The sequence below is a fragment of the Tympanuchus pallidicinctus genome, unplaced genomic scaffold (genome assembly GCF_026119805.1).
Source record: "Tympanuchus pallidicinctus isolate F22 unplaced genomic scaffold, pur_lepc_1.0 scaffold12, whole genome shotgun sequence".
Classification (NCBI taxonomy): domain Eukaryota; kingdom Metazoa; phylum Chordata; class Aves; order Galliformes; family Phasianidae; genus Tympanuchus; species Tympanuchus pallidicinctus.
In genome coordinates, this window is record NW_026294637.1 from 769460 (window position 1) to 785033 (window position 15574).

General features: G+C 49.2%; 1 protein-coding gene across 1 annotated transcript in view; it reads left to right on the forward strand.

Moving 5' to 3' along the window:
* Nucleotides 1-2440: 2440 nt before the first annotated feature.
* LOC128075146 (uncharacterized) overlaps nucleotides 2441-15574 on the forward strand; it is a 45100-nt gene continuing 31966 nt past the window's right edge. Inside the window, exon 1 of the transcript XR_008203667.1 lies at nucleotides 2441-10148. The gene's annotated coding sequence lies outside the window, so the exon portion shown is untranslated. The remainder of the gene's footprint in view (nucleotides 10149-15574) is intronic.

Consider the following 15574-nt stretch of genomic DNA (forward strand, 5'->3'; position numbering starts at 1 on the left):
GAGCAGTGTAAGTCAGTGCACCTGGGGTTACCAGTACATGCTAGCTCAGACTTCTTTGTTACCTTGACAGTGATGCTATAAAGTCATATCATGATAGGAACTAAGTTTTGTCTTTTGGGGTGTCATAGGAGTGGATTACTTAAATACTGTACAACCATGTAGGCTCAAACTGAATGAACACATCTCCTGGCAGTGCTGTGTATGAGGCTTTTTGGTTCAGTTGTATCAGGAAGGTGAACACAAAATGCAGGCTGTCTGCTCATCAGCACAATTCCCACGGCTGTGCTAATCCATGTGTTTGGTATAATCAAACACCAGGTATCACCTGTGCAGTGAAGGCAGCTTTCCATGTTGCGTGTTCATGGGCAAACATTGTTGATAAATGAAAGGGAGAAAATGAGAGGTCACAAAAATGTCAGATGCAAATGAAGTGCATTAAGGAGGTTTGAGGGATACTTGATGAGAGAGATAGCGATCTGTTACATGAAATGGAAGGCAGCATCACAAGCAGCTTATAATTGATTGCTGGCAGAATGTTGCTGTTACGTAGCAGCCCTTTTTAAAGTGGGTAAATGACTTCTGAGTAGCTGACTTGGAAATATGTCTGAGTCCTGGAAAGCTTGTAGAGATTACTGCGTTCTTAATCTAATGTGTGTAGTGCTCTGCCAACTCAGAAAATTAACTTTAAAAAGAAAAACACACACATAATTCAATCACAGCTATTAGATCAGATGGGTTTTACATTAAGTGAAAAAGATGTTGAGCATTTAAAGCATATTAAATTGAAGCTTTACTGTTGGACTTGGCTTTCAAGCCAGTGCTCTGCTGTGAGGAGTATTTACTTCTGTGTTTACAGAGTATCTTGGATGATGGGAAGGGAATACATTGTGAAGGGAAATAGGACTTGAAAATGACTTCTGTCTTTTAGCGGGTAGTTTTATTATTAGTTTTGCACTTCATTAAGTGTTGGCTCTTTTTGCTTATGTGCTTTTAGAACGTGGTAGTGATGACTGAAAAAATTCACTGCAGGGCTTTGAGCTGGAGATCATCATCTAGTGAGCATATGCCAAAGTATGAAGGGCTCTTACAGGTTCCTTGTGTTGGGAGTCAGGTGTTGTGTAAGAACGATTTGGGGTGCAAGGACACTTCTGTCTGGTGTGAAGTTGCAGTGCATTCTGGCCACGGAAGGCTTGAACAAGCAACTCTTAAGCTTTAGGAAACCTGGGGGCTTGTGGTAGGAACACCTGCACAAATGTCTTCAAAGAGTCTGCAAGAAAATGATGACTGTGAGAAATGGTGTGCTCCTGTCCATGCAGTGCGTTCAGTCTTCCTCTGAAAGAAGTGATGAAGCATTGATCTGAGAGAAGTGAAATTGATTTATTTTTTTTTTTTTCCCCTCAAAAATGAGGATTTTCCTGGTGGAAAAATATCCAGTTGTGAATAGTGATATGAAAACCCTCAGAATATGGAAAAGGCTGGAGCTTCAGGGAGAGAGCAAGAGTTGCTCTCTGCCTCCCAGGAGGGAGCCAAGGAATTACAAGTAATGTTCTTGCTGCAAGCAAGAACAACAAACGGGATTGCTTGTTCTTTCTTCTACTTTTCTTTTTTTTTTCCTTAAGAAATCCCCATGGCTTGAAATGGTGACACTGCAGAATGCTGATGCAGATGAGGTGTTACAGGAGTGCACAAGAAGTGGTGGGGTGGATGGTGAGGGGTGATACGAAGGAGCCACTTCATGGCCTGAAATAGAGGATGCTCTTCTCCAGGTCTGAGAGCTGCAGCAAGGAGGCAGCTGGCTGGGGGTGGCCTTGTGAGTTTTGTCACATTTGGGGAAGCTCTAATTTTAGCCCAAGAATGAATTAAAAGACACCAGGCGTTCCCTGCTTGGACTGCTTCCTGCAGATAAACGTGTGGAGATGCAGGCTGGTGGTGGTGGTTGGATTGGAAGGGATAGAGATCTGTCAAGTAGTGCTTAATAAGCTGGAATCCTACATCTCTTGGAGTTGGATGCAGTGTCAGCTTGTCTGATGGGGAAGATGCAACATGGCTGCCATGTGGCGAAGCTGGAAAACCATGGAAACTCCCAGATTAATCTTACAGCGTAACATGGAAAGAAATGCTGGAGTCTCCTCCCTTCAGGAAAAAAAGGGAAGCACATGTACCTGCCTCTTACATTTCAAACATAAAGTGAAAATTACTCTGGGATGTTTGCCTGTGCTGAAATGATGTATGCGTGAGTGCTCTTTAATGCTGGTATCTGACACCCTGAAAACAGCTACAAAACGAATGGGCCTGACTTGTGCAGTGCACTTGGCAAGGCACAGACCTGGCAGGCCGGGGTGCCTGGAAGTTGTTCCTGGCTGAGCATGGAGCTGCCCTCTGCCTGCAGCAGTTCTGCAGGGCACGGATCAGCTGCAGCACCTTGCAGCAGTGCCTGCGTTCTGCTGATGGGTGAGGTGAGCAGGTTGCTTTTTCCCTGAGTCTCTCTCTGACTCCATACTGATGGAGAGTTGCCTGCTGGTCCCATGTGCCCCTGTGGGCAGGGGTCTGGAAGAGAACAGGGGTTGCTGCTGAATGCAAGGGGGACATGAAGATTTGGACAAGGAAGTGTTTGGCTGCAGAAATACAGACTTAAAGTACTGAGCGTAGTGCTGATCTTACAGGAGCCATAGGAGTTCCAGTAGGAACTGCAGCAGGGCCTGGATTTTTCAAATCATGTGTTTGTTTTCTTCTGCCTAGGAAAAAAAAAGCTGACCTTGTCATTTTTTAGGCATCTTGGGCTGTTCATGTCTTGCTCTGATCTGAAGCTCGCAGTTGTCAGATTCCCATAAATCCTAATAACTGACAAGTATGTGTACATAGCTCTGCAGTCTGACACTCTCAAGCTGTTGGACTCTCTGGAGGTGCTGTGTTATCATCCACACATGCAAGCAGTGGGCGTGATGCATTTAGAAAATATGGGACCTCTGGCACTCGTGCATATTTTTGTACAAGAAATCTGAGGCAGAAATGTGGCAACTCTATCCCAGCAGCTTCATGTAGCCCTGGGTTGTTAAATAGTCTGTCATGTCCTACTGCTGCTAAAATATAAAGAAAAATCAATGGGGCATTTAACTAATGGCAAGCTGTGATAAAGGGAGTTCTTTGGTAAAAAGCAAGAACCTGCAGGAGGTTGGAGTGGGAGGAGCAGAGTCTGATTAAAGGGTAATGGGGTTCCTATCATTTCAAGCTTGCTTGGGGAGAAGTACAGAAATGCACGGCTCTGGGCAGCTTGAAGAATCCTGGCAGGAGATCTCTGTTCTGAATGAGGGTAAAAAATGAACTGAAGGAGGGGGTGATGTGCTGTGGGCCAAAGAGGGGTCTTGAAATCCCTGCTCATCTCTGTGGTCTCCTGGAGAGATGAGCAATGCTTTGCCACACTCAGAGCACGCCATCCCAAGGCTGTGTTGGGGCACTGGTGACAGGTGTCACCCTGTGCCAAAGCTTGGTGCTGATGGAGGAGTGCTGCAGGATGTCACTGCACATCAGCCTGGGACTGAGGGAGAGGACAAGGATGTGACATTGCGTGGGAGCGCTTAGCTGCACATTAATTTCTGAGTGTTTAATCTGCTTATTCTCTTGAGCTGTTCTTGAGCAACGAACTCTGCTGGGGATAAAGGAGGAGTGATTTATAGCTTTAAAATTATCGGTGCTTCAGCAGATCACCAGCTTCAGCTTGTATGGCTTTCTTGCTTTGCTTTATAGATGCTTCTCTGAAGCTCACACACACACACAAGGCTGTGTGCAGGCATTTGGTGTTGTCCTTGCCAGAAACATGACCTTGGACAGCTGAGATGGGATTATTGAAACAACAGCCCCTTCCACACCCGCCAGCACAGCCCTTGCGCCCCCATTCTGCTTGTTAAGCTCTGCCTGAAGCCTTGCTTGTGGCTTCCTATCAAGCGTATGATTTAGAAACTTCCCGGGTCACCTTTGCAATATCTCACATGCAATTGATGGGGAATCCGGGGACACATTTTAAAAGTAAATTACATGGAACAAATAAACCAATCTGCTTCTAAGGCACTTGTGCCTTTGAAAACACTGGCACTGACTAGCTGCTTTTTAAAAGGATATTTGTATTTGTTCTAATTGAGTTGACTTTTGGAGGGGGAAAAAAAAAAAAAAAACAAACAGAAAACAACCCAATGATGTGAGGGATGTTTTAGGAGATGTCTGTTCTTAATCCGTGCTCGGCTGCTCACACAGCCACAAGAGCGAGGGTGTTGAGGTTACTTTCCTGCATAGGGCTGTTGGCTGTACCTAGGATCTGGGCTTTGGCAGCAGCTCGTGCCCTTGCTAGCCTGGAAGAAGCAGCCCATGAGGTGGTTGTTCTTGTCAGGACTCTTTTCTTCTGCTCTTTATCTCCCCACTTTCTGCATCTAACCGTGCTCTTAGCCTGCTGATCCTCTGGCAGAGAGCTCCTCCCTTCATTGATTGCTGGTGATGTTCTCCTGGGGTTGGCAGGACTCACAGCAATAGCTTTGCACCTTGGGCCTCATTCCAAGCATTTCTGACTGAGTTAGTGATCATTAACAACCTGTGTGTGCTCCATCAGATCACCTGGCAGCGTGAATTTGCCTACCTCAATATGATGCTGTCATCATGTTTGTCAGATGAGCTGGAACTGGCAGTCCTGAGCTCAGGCTGGTGCTGTGGTTCCTGTGCCAGCTGTGGGTAACAGATGGTGCCTGCTCTGCCATAACCTTTTCTCTGCAATCAGATAAGGCAAGGCTGAGGACAGAGGTTACCTGATTGGGCACAGAGCCTGTCAGGACAAAGTTAATGTGCCAGTGCTTCTGGAATGTGTCCGAACTGGGAGTTTATAGTGGATCAGCATATCTGGGCTGCATGCTTACAGTGCAGCCTGGTCTGGAGAAGGGGAGGCTGAGAGGTGCCCTCACTGCTGTCTGCAGCATCGGAGGAAGGAGAGCACAGGGAGATGCTGGGCTCTGCTCCCTGGTGCATACGGCAGTGGCTCAGCTGTACTGAGGAAGGTCAGGCTGGGCATTGGGCAAAAACTGCTTCAGTGTGAGGGTTCCAAGCTCTGGGACAGGTTCCTGGTGAGGTGGGTGGTGCTTCATGCCTGCCAGCGTTTGAGAAGCGTTTGGTCTGTGCTCTCAATAATGTGCCTGAACTTCTGGTTAGCTGTGAAGAGGGCAGGCAGTTGGGCTCAGGTGTTCAGTTGGAAGGGACTCTCGAAAACCTGTTCTGTTCTATTAAAGTGCTGCTGAAAGAAGGCCTCCAGTGACCCTGTCTCTGGCTGTTGTGTTGCCAGCAGGCTTTATTCCTTTTCTTTCAAGAGGAGAATCTCACTTCTCAAGGCCGACTGAGATTCAGAGATGTTTTCTGCTTTGGAGGTCTGGTGCTGTGCTTTTCCACTTTGCTGCTCATGAAAAAAGTGCTGCTGAGTTGAGCAGTTTCTGGAGGATGTGACAAAAGCCCACTTGGGCACACGGTTATTCAGATGGCACTTCCCTGTGGTAATGAAACTAGCTCTTGGCCTCCTTTCTGGGACCAGGAGGAGGCAGGGATGGCTCATGTTTTCTAGGCAAGCTGAAGAATCATGAAGGGCTCGAGATCCTGGCTAGCAAACCTGCTAATTCAGCCAGTTACTGCTGGGCTGCTGGGGAGAAGTAAGGCATCTTGTGTGCCACGTCAAGCTGCTCATCGCATTTGTCTCTATGAGGTGTGTTCTTTCCTGTTAGTTTCGAATACAGCTAATTGGAATGCACTTACAGAGTTTCTGCCTGCAGGCTCTGGCAGAGATGTTCTGCCCTGTGGCTTTGGGTTCATCTGTGCCAGCCGACTTTCTTAATTGATAGCATATACTCTGCACTGACACAGCAAGCCATAAACTGCAGCAAGTGTCCCAGGGAGGGAAATCTGGCAGGAGGATTCTGGCTCTGCCTCAGTACAAAAACACATTCCTGGATAAGCGTTATCGGGTGCGTTCCCGTCTCTGACTGGGGATGCTCTGGAATTTCTGTTGAAGTAGAGATGCCCGGGAGAGATTAAAAATGCTGCAGATGGGTTTTCCTTGGGCTGCAGAAGGTCTGTGGTCTCTGCCAGCTGGCTTGCCTCATCAGGGCAGAACATGTATGTGACTCATAGATGTAATTCTGGGAACGTGCTCTAGGGGGAAAGTGAGAAGATAGGAGCGCACAAACGGTCTGAAGCTGGGTTGTAGATGCAGGACTTCAAGCTGTCGGGTGGGCAATTTGGAATTACTGGGCCAAACGTGGAGTCCTCAGGGACTCAACACAGGGGAGCTGGTGAGTGTTGAATTGCACAGCGCCCTGCCCTGTGTCACTCCCCACGCAAGCTGAGATCCAGCCCAGCTACAGCTTGTCTGCAAGATTGACTCCTCCACACTCCTGGAACAGTTTAGTGTCTGAAACAGTGACAGAAAACAAGGTGGAAGGTGTCCTGGCTTACAGTGTTCAGGATGAGTGCTATTAGGCATTTAAGTAGGAAGAAAGATGCCTGCTGTATGGCACGTTCTGTACAGCTGGCCAAAAGGCGTTGTGAAGTTCTCTGTGCCTTTGTGTGGGCGCTTCTCTCCAATGCTCTGATGCTTGCTATGGAAATGTGACATGGCTTGAAGAGGTGGAGGGGATGTGGAAGATGCATTCTTTCAAAAGAAACGCGTGGACATGAAATGAGAGTTTCCATAAACTTCCTGAAGGGAGGTTGTGGTGCAAAAGGGTCTGGCCTCTTCTCCCAGGCAAATAGTAGGACCTGAGGAAATGGCAAGAAGTTGTACCAGAGGAGGTTTAGGTTGGATATTAGGAGAAACTTTTTCTCTCAAAGGGTGGTCAGGCACTGGAATGGCTGCCCAGGGAAGTGGTGGAGTTGCCATCCCTGGTAGTGTTCAAGAGGCGCCTGGATGAGGAGCTACGAGAGATGGTTTAGTAGCTTGTGGCACTGATAGGAATGGGAGGGTGGTTGGACTGGATGATCTTGCAGGTTGTTTCCAACCTTGTGATTCTGTGATAAGTAATTAAGGAAAAGCAAGACTTCTGAATATTAGTACTTAGAATTATTTGTAATTTCTTCACCTAATTCAAAGGTAGTTTGTCTTATCCTTGGATAAGGTACGATTGGATTTCATGGAAATAGAGAGGGTAGCCGTGCACTGACGTAGCAGAGGTAGAGCTGCTGAGGCCAGCAAAGAAGCTTTGGGATTGCTGGTGGCTGCGATGTTTGCATGTCCCTGACAGCTGAGCTGTATGCGCTCAGACGGGCTCCCCAGCCCGGGCTTTGGGCTCCCACGGCCTCTGCAGAGCACTGGGAGGAGCTGGGGGCTGAAAGCCTGAGCTCTAAGCCCTGGGGAAGCCTCCTGGCCCTGCTCTGTGCGCAGTGTTCTCTTGACTGCTTCATGTGGGAAGCGCCCCAGTGTGGGGTGAGCTCGTGAGGCTGTTTGCAAGCAGTTTGTGGCCTGCTTGCTGTGCCTGTTGCTTTGGCAGGCTCCAGGGGCTGGATGTTGGTGCTCGTTGCTTCTGCCCCGGCTTATGGCTGCTCTGGGACCGCTGTGGTCTCACGCCATTGCTGTCCTTTGACACAGACACGCTGTTCTCAGCGCTTGCTGCCTGCGTACCTCTATGCTCGTGCTGCTGTCTGGGTGGTGAGGCTTTCCCTGGGCTCTGGCAGTGACTCAGCTTCATCTCCTCGGGGTGTGCTCCTCACTGCCTGCCTTCTTATCTCTTAGCAATCCTGTGCTGATCCATTGGAGGATCTGTGTGCTGGAAACAAGTTGGTACGGCGCCTTCAGAGCTTGCTCCCTGCACCTTCCTCTCGTACCCTGCCTTCATCACAGCTTGTTCCCAGGGCAAGGCATCAGCTGCCTTCTGCAAGCACAGCTGTCGTCCTTAGAGGAATCAGTGTTCTCATTTCAAAACAGGAATCTAACCACAACCCCCCTCCCCGAAACCAAACCCTGAACCCGCAGCCCTCGTGGGCAGCCTCAGGCAGTCTGATGGTCTCTGTGAGATATTTCCTCTGCTTTTCCACTTAGCTTCATCACGTCAACTATTCCTTGAACCTCGCTCTGAAATGTCAGTTGGGGGTTGCCATCGTTTCGGTGCTCTGTCTCATGCTGTTGCTTGTGGGTTTTGCTGTGTAGACTGGGTAACAGAAATGGGAGGAAAAAACCCACCAAAAACAATGAAAACACACGGATTCTGTAATTGCTTTGGAATCTGACGAGCAGCAGATGGCTCTGTGCTCTTTGCGAGCACCCATCCTCTGCATACCAAGGACTAGCTACGTCATGTTGTTCAACAAGCCACAGAAATTATATTTTAATCCAACCTTGCTTCCCCCTTCTTCCTCCCCCACCCCCCGTGGTTTGTTGTTGCACTCAGTAGCTTGCCATAATGCATTTCGTCCTGCCTGCTTCTGATTGGAAACACAAGACACAACTTCATTACAAGCTCTATGGCTTCCCCCCACACTTAACATACCGTACAAATTGTTTGCTCAACTTTGGCATCTTGCCTCAGAGGAATTTTTGTCATTTGAAGGTTTTAAATCAGCTATTTGAGCCACTCACAATTGTAAATAATAGCCTATTAGTTTATAAGAGACATACTTGCTGGCATTTCAAGCCTCTCAGAGGGATCACACTGTCTTGGAAACCCTGTAACGCCTATGGAACTGAGCACTGTTTAAAGAAACCCCCAAACACTGCCCTGGGAAAATTCATTTATAGAAAATAAGTGAAACGAATAGATGTTTTTAGCCACATGTTACTCATTTTCTTTTTATTGCTTTAACATGTCTTCACTGGAACATGTTACCATTGGAGGCTGCTGGTGCCAGCTGTACACCTGGCTCAAGTTGGGAAGAAATGGAGTTTGGCCTTTCATCTTCACTGCTTTCTGTTATGATTGGAACCGAGGGTTGGCCCCAGATCAGACAAAGGGTGAGCTGAAAACCATCCTCAGAGCTGGTTTCTAGAGGAAGCCTTATAGGGTTGTGTGTGGGGGGTTTGGCTTTTTTTTTTTTTTTTCCTTCTCTCCCTTTTTGGAGCTCTTGTATTGAGTTTATATACTGGCAGAGGCAGGAAACCATTGTGTACAATATGGCAAACAGAGCTAACAGGCAGTCAGGCCAAAGGCTATAAATTATTATTTTAATTTCTTGGTTTATGGTTTCTTGTTGACTCCAGATCAATAGGAGAAAGATGCATTGAGCCACCTCTTTTAATTAAAAAGGCTTCTGTGATTAGGCTCTAGTGAGGGATGAAGAGGCGCGTGAAGAGGATGTGCCTGGAAGCAGATGGTGGTTTCCAGGGGGAGGAATGCTGCTTTCCCCTGTGCTGTATCACTCATTTTCTAGTGGCCAAGTTTCTGGAGGAGCTATGGGAGAAACCCAACTGCACTGCAGCTCACTTCACCCAGCTTTCTTCCAGCCTGGTTTGTGTTTGCATCCTCACATCCCGAGCCAGCGGACCTTGTTTCCCATTGAATAAAAAAGCACTGTGTTTTAGCAGACTCTTCTGCTTATTTTAAAACAACTCCAGCTTCGTTTCACCCTCAACTTGGGCCACTTGCCCCGTAGTGCTGAGAAATCGTTGGCATTTGGTGCCTAACAGGTGCAGCAATATTTTTCTTTCCAAAGGATTTCCAGAGTGAAATGCACATCTGTAACAAAGCCGGTATTTTTCTGCTCATCACCTTCAGACATGGCCATAATTAAATGCAGATATTAATACCGAGGGCTACTTTGTGTTCCATAATCCGTAGGAGAATGACCCGTTGCACAGCGCTTGTTTGAAGTCTTAGTTAACCTTTAATCATTTGATGCTGAATCTGGCTTTGATTTTCACAGCAGAAAAAGTATATTTTGCAAAGCCTTCAGGAAGGAAACGTGCCAATCCCACAGTGTTTCTCATCATGCTGTGGATGTTACTTTCAAAACCTCTTGGGTAATGCTGTGAGCAACAAAGGCTTTTTCCATTCCTTGCTTGCACTCCGCCTCTTGTAAGGCAGCATTGGAGTAATGACTTAAATGCTGCTAACGTTTGTTTTGCTGAAGGAGACCTGGGCCGGTAGAGCAGGCCGGCGTGGTGCAGGTCTCAGATGTGGAATTTCCTCAGCTCTAAGGTATGCAGTCGGTTCTTCAGGGGAACGCTTACAGGTGTTCAGAAAAGCAGAAGTAGAAAGGTTAAACCTTCAGTGCATTCCACGATAAAACCGGAGCCAGCAGCTCTTCAGAAGCATGTCAGCTTGTTTGTTTTTGCCTTGTGGGAGGTGCTGTTTAACCGGCACTCAGCTGGCAGATAAGGCAGTGCTGCCATGCTGCAGAGGTGAAGAATTCCCCTCGCCCGCTCCCACCCACTGTGCTGCGGGAGCTGGAGCTGCTGCCTCTTTGAGCCGCTGTAATAAAAATCTGCCCTCCGCAGTGGGTTTGGCCCAGAGCCTGGGAGTTGGGCTTCCCATCAGCTGTGCAAACCTGGGGGCTGTCTCACTGCCTGTGCAACTCCATACCCTGCGTTTGACCGCTGTGCTGCCCTGATCTCCTCGCTCAAACGGGGCCTCCTGGGGTGCTCCCCACCTCCTGAATTCTTTGTCTCCATGCCAGCACTTCCTTTTCACCGCAGTTCCTTCCCCATAACTATCGCAGCTGCCTCCTTCTCCAAAGAATAGGAAATAAACTCCCTTACCTCCAGCCAAGACCTGATAACTGCTGATAAGTGGCTTGTCAGCAGGGGCTGAGCCAGGCTCTGGTGTGAGCAAGAAGGCAGCTGGTGAAGGGAGGGCTGTGTGCTCCCAGCAGCGCTGCACAGCCCGTCCCTGCTTTGTCTGAGAGGGGCTCAGCTTTGGCTGCACTGGGGCAGGAGGGCAGCAGTGGAGCTGGGGCTTGGTGGTGGCGTGCTGGATCGGAGTGCTTCCCAGGGGCTTGGCTGTGAGGTGTGCAGCTGTGGGCAGAGGCTTAGAGAGAGCAGGTAGTCCCCCAGCTGTCATCTTCAGGCCAATTATAAATGTGTGGCCTCTTTACTTGCAGTTTAGACATGAAGCTAGAGTGATACTGGTCCAGAAGTAATTGTACAGGGCTCGATGTGGGGACTTTATGCTCTAGGATTTGGTGCGTTCTTACCTGCTGGGACTGGCTGAACTTCATGGACATCTTTCAGCCCTGCCTTGTCTGTAGTGTGCTGAGCTTGCTTTGCCCTGTGAGCACCTCTGAACCCTGCTGTGAGGTGGGCATGAGCCCAGAACACATGCAGTCAGATGTTTGGGGCTCATGTTTGGTGCTGGAAGAGCTGTATGTTCAGTCCTGGTTCTCCATGGCAGAGGATCTTTCTGTAGGAAGCAGAGATGCTGGGAGAGACGCTCAGCTTTTGGGATGCACTGAGAGCAGGCGGTGATTTGGTCTCCAAATCCCTCTTTGCTTCAGCTTACCATCTGTGTGCTAATGGTAAAAGCTCCACTGTGTCTTACCATGAGCTGGGGGGGTGGACAAGCTAGAGGCTTGTGAAACACTGAATGTAATAGGAATGGGGGTTGGCTAATGCTGAGAGATAGCTCTCTGCTGACATCTCTGAGCACCACGCTGCCCTTTCCATATATATATAAATATACATATATATATACTCTTATTAGTTTTATTTGGCTTCCCGAATGAGCTCAATGGAGTGATTCTCTGTTAATAGCAGAGGCAATTACGCTGCACTTTGCAGCATCCTTGGACGCAGGCGCTGAGTTATCGGGCACGTGCTGTTCTGTGCTTACACAAAAAAAGGCTCGGGATCCTTCTGCTCCTCACACAGTGCTGCTCGTAGCCCTGGGGAGCAGCTGCCCTGCGCTGCGGGTGGCACCGCTGCCTGCAGATGGTGCCAGAGCAGTGGCCAAAAGCACGCTGCAGCCTGGCGCTGATGGAGGGAGTGCTGTGCTCAGCAGCACAGAAGTAACGTGAAGATAATACAGGGAAGTTGGTGAAAATCGAGGGGAAACGTGTGCCAACCGTGCTGGGTTGTTTGGGGAAAATTGCTACAGCAGCCTGTTGCTTCAGATGGTTGAGAATATTACCTTGAGGCAAGAGAGGCATTGAAAAGAAGACCTGGGCGGGAGAAGGCCCCCACTTTTTGTGCAAGACTTTATGGTCTTCGTGTGTTGTCTGCTGCACTGCTGGAGTTGGGTCCCGAACCTTTCTGAGAGAAACAAACTGATGGAAGCCAAGGAAGCGGAAAGTTGTGCAAAGGAGGACGTGGAAAGGAGATGTGTGTCCACCATCAGTCTTTTGTGCCTTTTTTGTCTCAGAATTGTTTCATTGAGAAAACAAGGGTGTCCAGAACAGCAGTACTTCTGCCTCGGTTCGTGGCTCTGCGATTATATACTCAATCTTTTCCTTATCTCTGCAGTGTCGTGCTCAATGGAGCACCTTCTCATTGGCTGTACAGTCAGGACGTGTTTTTCTCTTCCGAAAGAGATGAAGCCTCTTCCAGCATCCCCAGGACCAGAAGCTCTTCTCAGTGCTGCCTGGGGCTGCTCAGAGGAGGCAAGGACCCAATGGCTGCTGCTCTGGGTGAGCTGGGCACTGGTAGTGCCCAACCAGCCCACGTGGGCTTGGTTCTTATTAATCAAAATGTGCTTGGTGACAGCTGTCCTGCCGTGCCCTGCGTGCCCACCATGCAAATTCCTCTGCTGACTGCTTGCTGATCAGGCAGCATGTGAGAAGGATAGCGGTTCAAGAGATTGGGGCTGAGTCTGGCTTTGCTTTAGGCTGTGGATGTAATTTACGTCCCGTGGGCTCCCCAGCTGGTTACCGAATGGGGGTAGAGGGGATGGCATTTTCCTTTTCAAGTTTGGTTTCTGTGGGGACTCATTTCTTCCTAGGTGATAACTTTACAGAGGAGACTAATGACCACATGTTGATGAAATACTGCTGCGGGCCCATCTGGAACTGACGTGCGTCTTTGAGTAACAGCTGTTGAGCAAAGACAGCAGAGGGAGCTGCCCCAGCAAAAGTGGAAGAGCTTGACCCCTTTTCTCCCTGACAGGGCTGTTAGCTTTTTAGGATCAAAGCTTTTCACATTTGGTCCCTGTTCTTGAAGAAGCACAAGTGTTTCCACTGCAGACATTAGCGATTCTGGCTCTGCTCCCTGCCACCCATCCCCAGATCCACTTTGTGAGCATTCTCCTTGAAACTGTAGTTTACAAAAATAAAACCTAGATTAAAGCCAGTACAGCTGCCCTGGGGTTTGAATCAATGCGGGTATGATGTGTTGCCAAAGAGAGAATTACTCAGGAGTGTGGATTAGAGCTGTGTGTCTCCAGGAAGACCTGGTCTTCAAAGCCAGGGAATTTTCACAGCTCTAGCTGGTGCATCTCCAGCTACGAGGCTCTGCTGCCCTCCTCCATGGGTACAGGACTGTCAGCTCTCTCCTTTTTATCTCATCCTCTTCATCTTTTTTTCCTATCTGGCTCGGTGCTCTCCTGTGCTTTTCCTTTGGCTGGAATCTGCTGATGGGACTGCCCTGCAGCCTTCCCCGTTGCTGTCTCTCACCAGCTGTAAAAACTTCAGTACTTTAAAAAATATTTTTCTTCCTGTTGGGAGAGAGGTTAGGCTGTTTTGTTCTGGTTTGTTTTAAACAGCCGTGCACTTCTGCAGCACTGCTGAGGGTCTGAGTGTTCAAGGCAGGTTTAGAAACCCCAGTCTGTAGCAGCTGCCGGAGCTGAGGAGAGGGATGCTGCTGCTGAGCTCTTGCAGGAGTTGTCTGTGCAGGGCTGGTGCCATATGGCAGCATCTCAAAGCAGCGGTGCGTAGCTCATGTGCTGGCCTGCATGCAGGGAAAGCTGAGAGGTCGGAAGGGCTCAGGTCCAGGCTGATGTTCAGCAGAGCCCTTAGGGCCGAGCTGCCCTTCCCGTGCAGCGCTGACAGTGCCCAGCAGCGGTGGGTGCCAGGTGGCAGCAGAAAGGCAGCCTGGCTGGGCTGTGAGCTCCAGGGATTGACCCTCTGTGATTGCTGGGGGATGGCCCGGTTCTGCCCAGATGCCCTGCCGTGGCATTGTGCGAGGAGCTGTCTGGGCACATGCAGAGAGTGAAGGTGAACGACGTGAGGAAGTGAGCCTGCTCGGTGTCACCTGCCACCGCTGGGCACGGAGAGCAGGGCTCTGTGGCTGATCCCAGCCCTGTCCTTCAGTGTGTGACCCAGGGCCTCAAGCTCTCTCCCTGCAAACCCATGCATCTTCTGGTGCTTGCCCTGCCTGCTCTGCTGCTATGGGGCTGCCGTGTGCTTCCCCACAACCAACCCAAAGTTCATCAGTGCTGGGAATGTGGTGGAGCCTCCCCTCTGTCTGAGGGCAGCCTTTCTTCTCCAGGAAATCTGCATCCTCCATCTCTAGAGCCAAAACACTCCTTTGCTGTGATTGCTGCCTTTGAAGCAAGCTAAGCTTTCCAAGTGAAAGCTCCAGCCAAGCTTGGGCTCTGGCCCAGCAATCTTGACAAAGCCCTGGGATATAATCTGTAGGTACCATCTTGGTTGCATCCTGAGGGTCTTGGGGCAGGCACTGTTGGCACTGTGCCCCGTGATGCCCATCGCCTGGCATCCATCAGCACCCAGGGTCTGATTTAACTTCTCCCATCCTCTGTGGGCTCCTGTCTTTTTTCCCCTTTGCAGAACTGCTCCTCTTGTAGCAGTGTCATCTGTGTTCCACACCAGGACAGATGATGGCATTGGTCCTCCTTCTTTTGATCTGCCTCCTGTTCTGTCTCGCTGTTTGTGCCAGCATCTTCTGGGGCCAAGGGACAGCTGGCACCTTGAGCTCCCTGGTGCTGGATCCCCTTGTGATGTCCATGGGTAGCACTGAGCCAAAGCCACGGGAAATGGACTGGAATGTGCCGAGTGTGTGATGCCCAGGGGGTTCATGCTTGGGGCAGGGATGGGAGAGAGGTGCTGGGGAGCCCTCAGCTGCTTTGGGAGAAGGAGCGGTTGAGATGCCGGTGGGTGTTTGTGACGGACTCAGGCTCTATTTATTAATGTTCCATTTTTGGCTTCATTTGTCCATCTCCTTAACGAGGTCATGGCTGTAAAACAAAAATAGCATCCACAGTAGAGCTCAATCTTGCCTATTAAATATCTTTTAAGAATGCACTCTGGATCTTTAATAATAAAAATCCCAACTGGCGTAGAGGGAGGGTGAGCCACCAGCTCCCCCCAGAGAGGGGATTTCTACCAGCAAACGAGGACCTGCTTCCTTATGTGTCAGGACCCCAGGATGGTTTAATTTCTGTGTCAGTGCTAATTGATTGGAAGCAACAATTTTGCCAGACAAAGCTGTAAATTAGTTTCAAATGGGGGAAACAGGCCACCCACTGCCCAAATATCATATTGCAGTAACAACATTAAACATAGAGCAAACCATAACCCAGGGAAGGAAAACCCAAGTGAAACCAGATTTCCCCTTATTCCCTTTCCCTCGGAAAGTGGAACCAGATGGCTTGTGGCTTTGATAATAAGAGAGACTGATTCCTTCAGATACTGCTTAAACTAAGTATCGCACAAAGGGATGGGCTGAGAAGCAAAACCT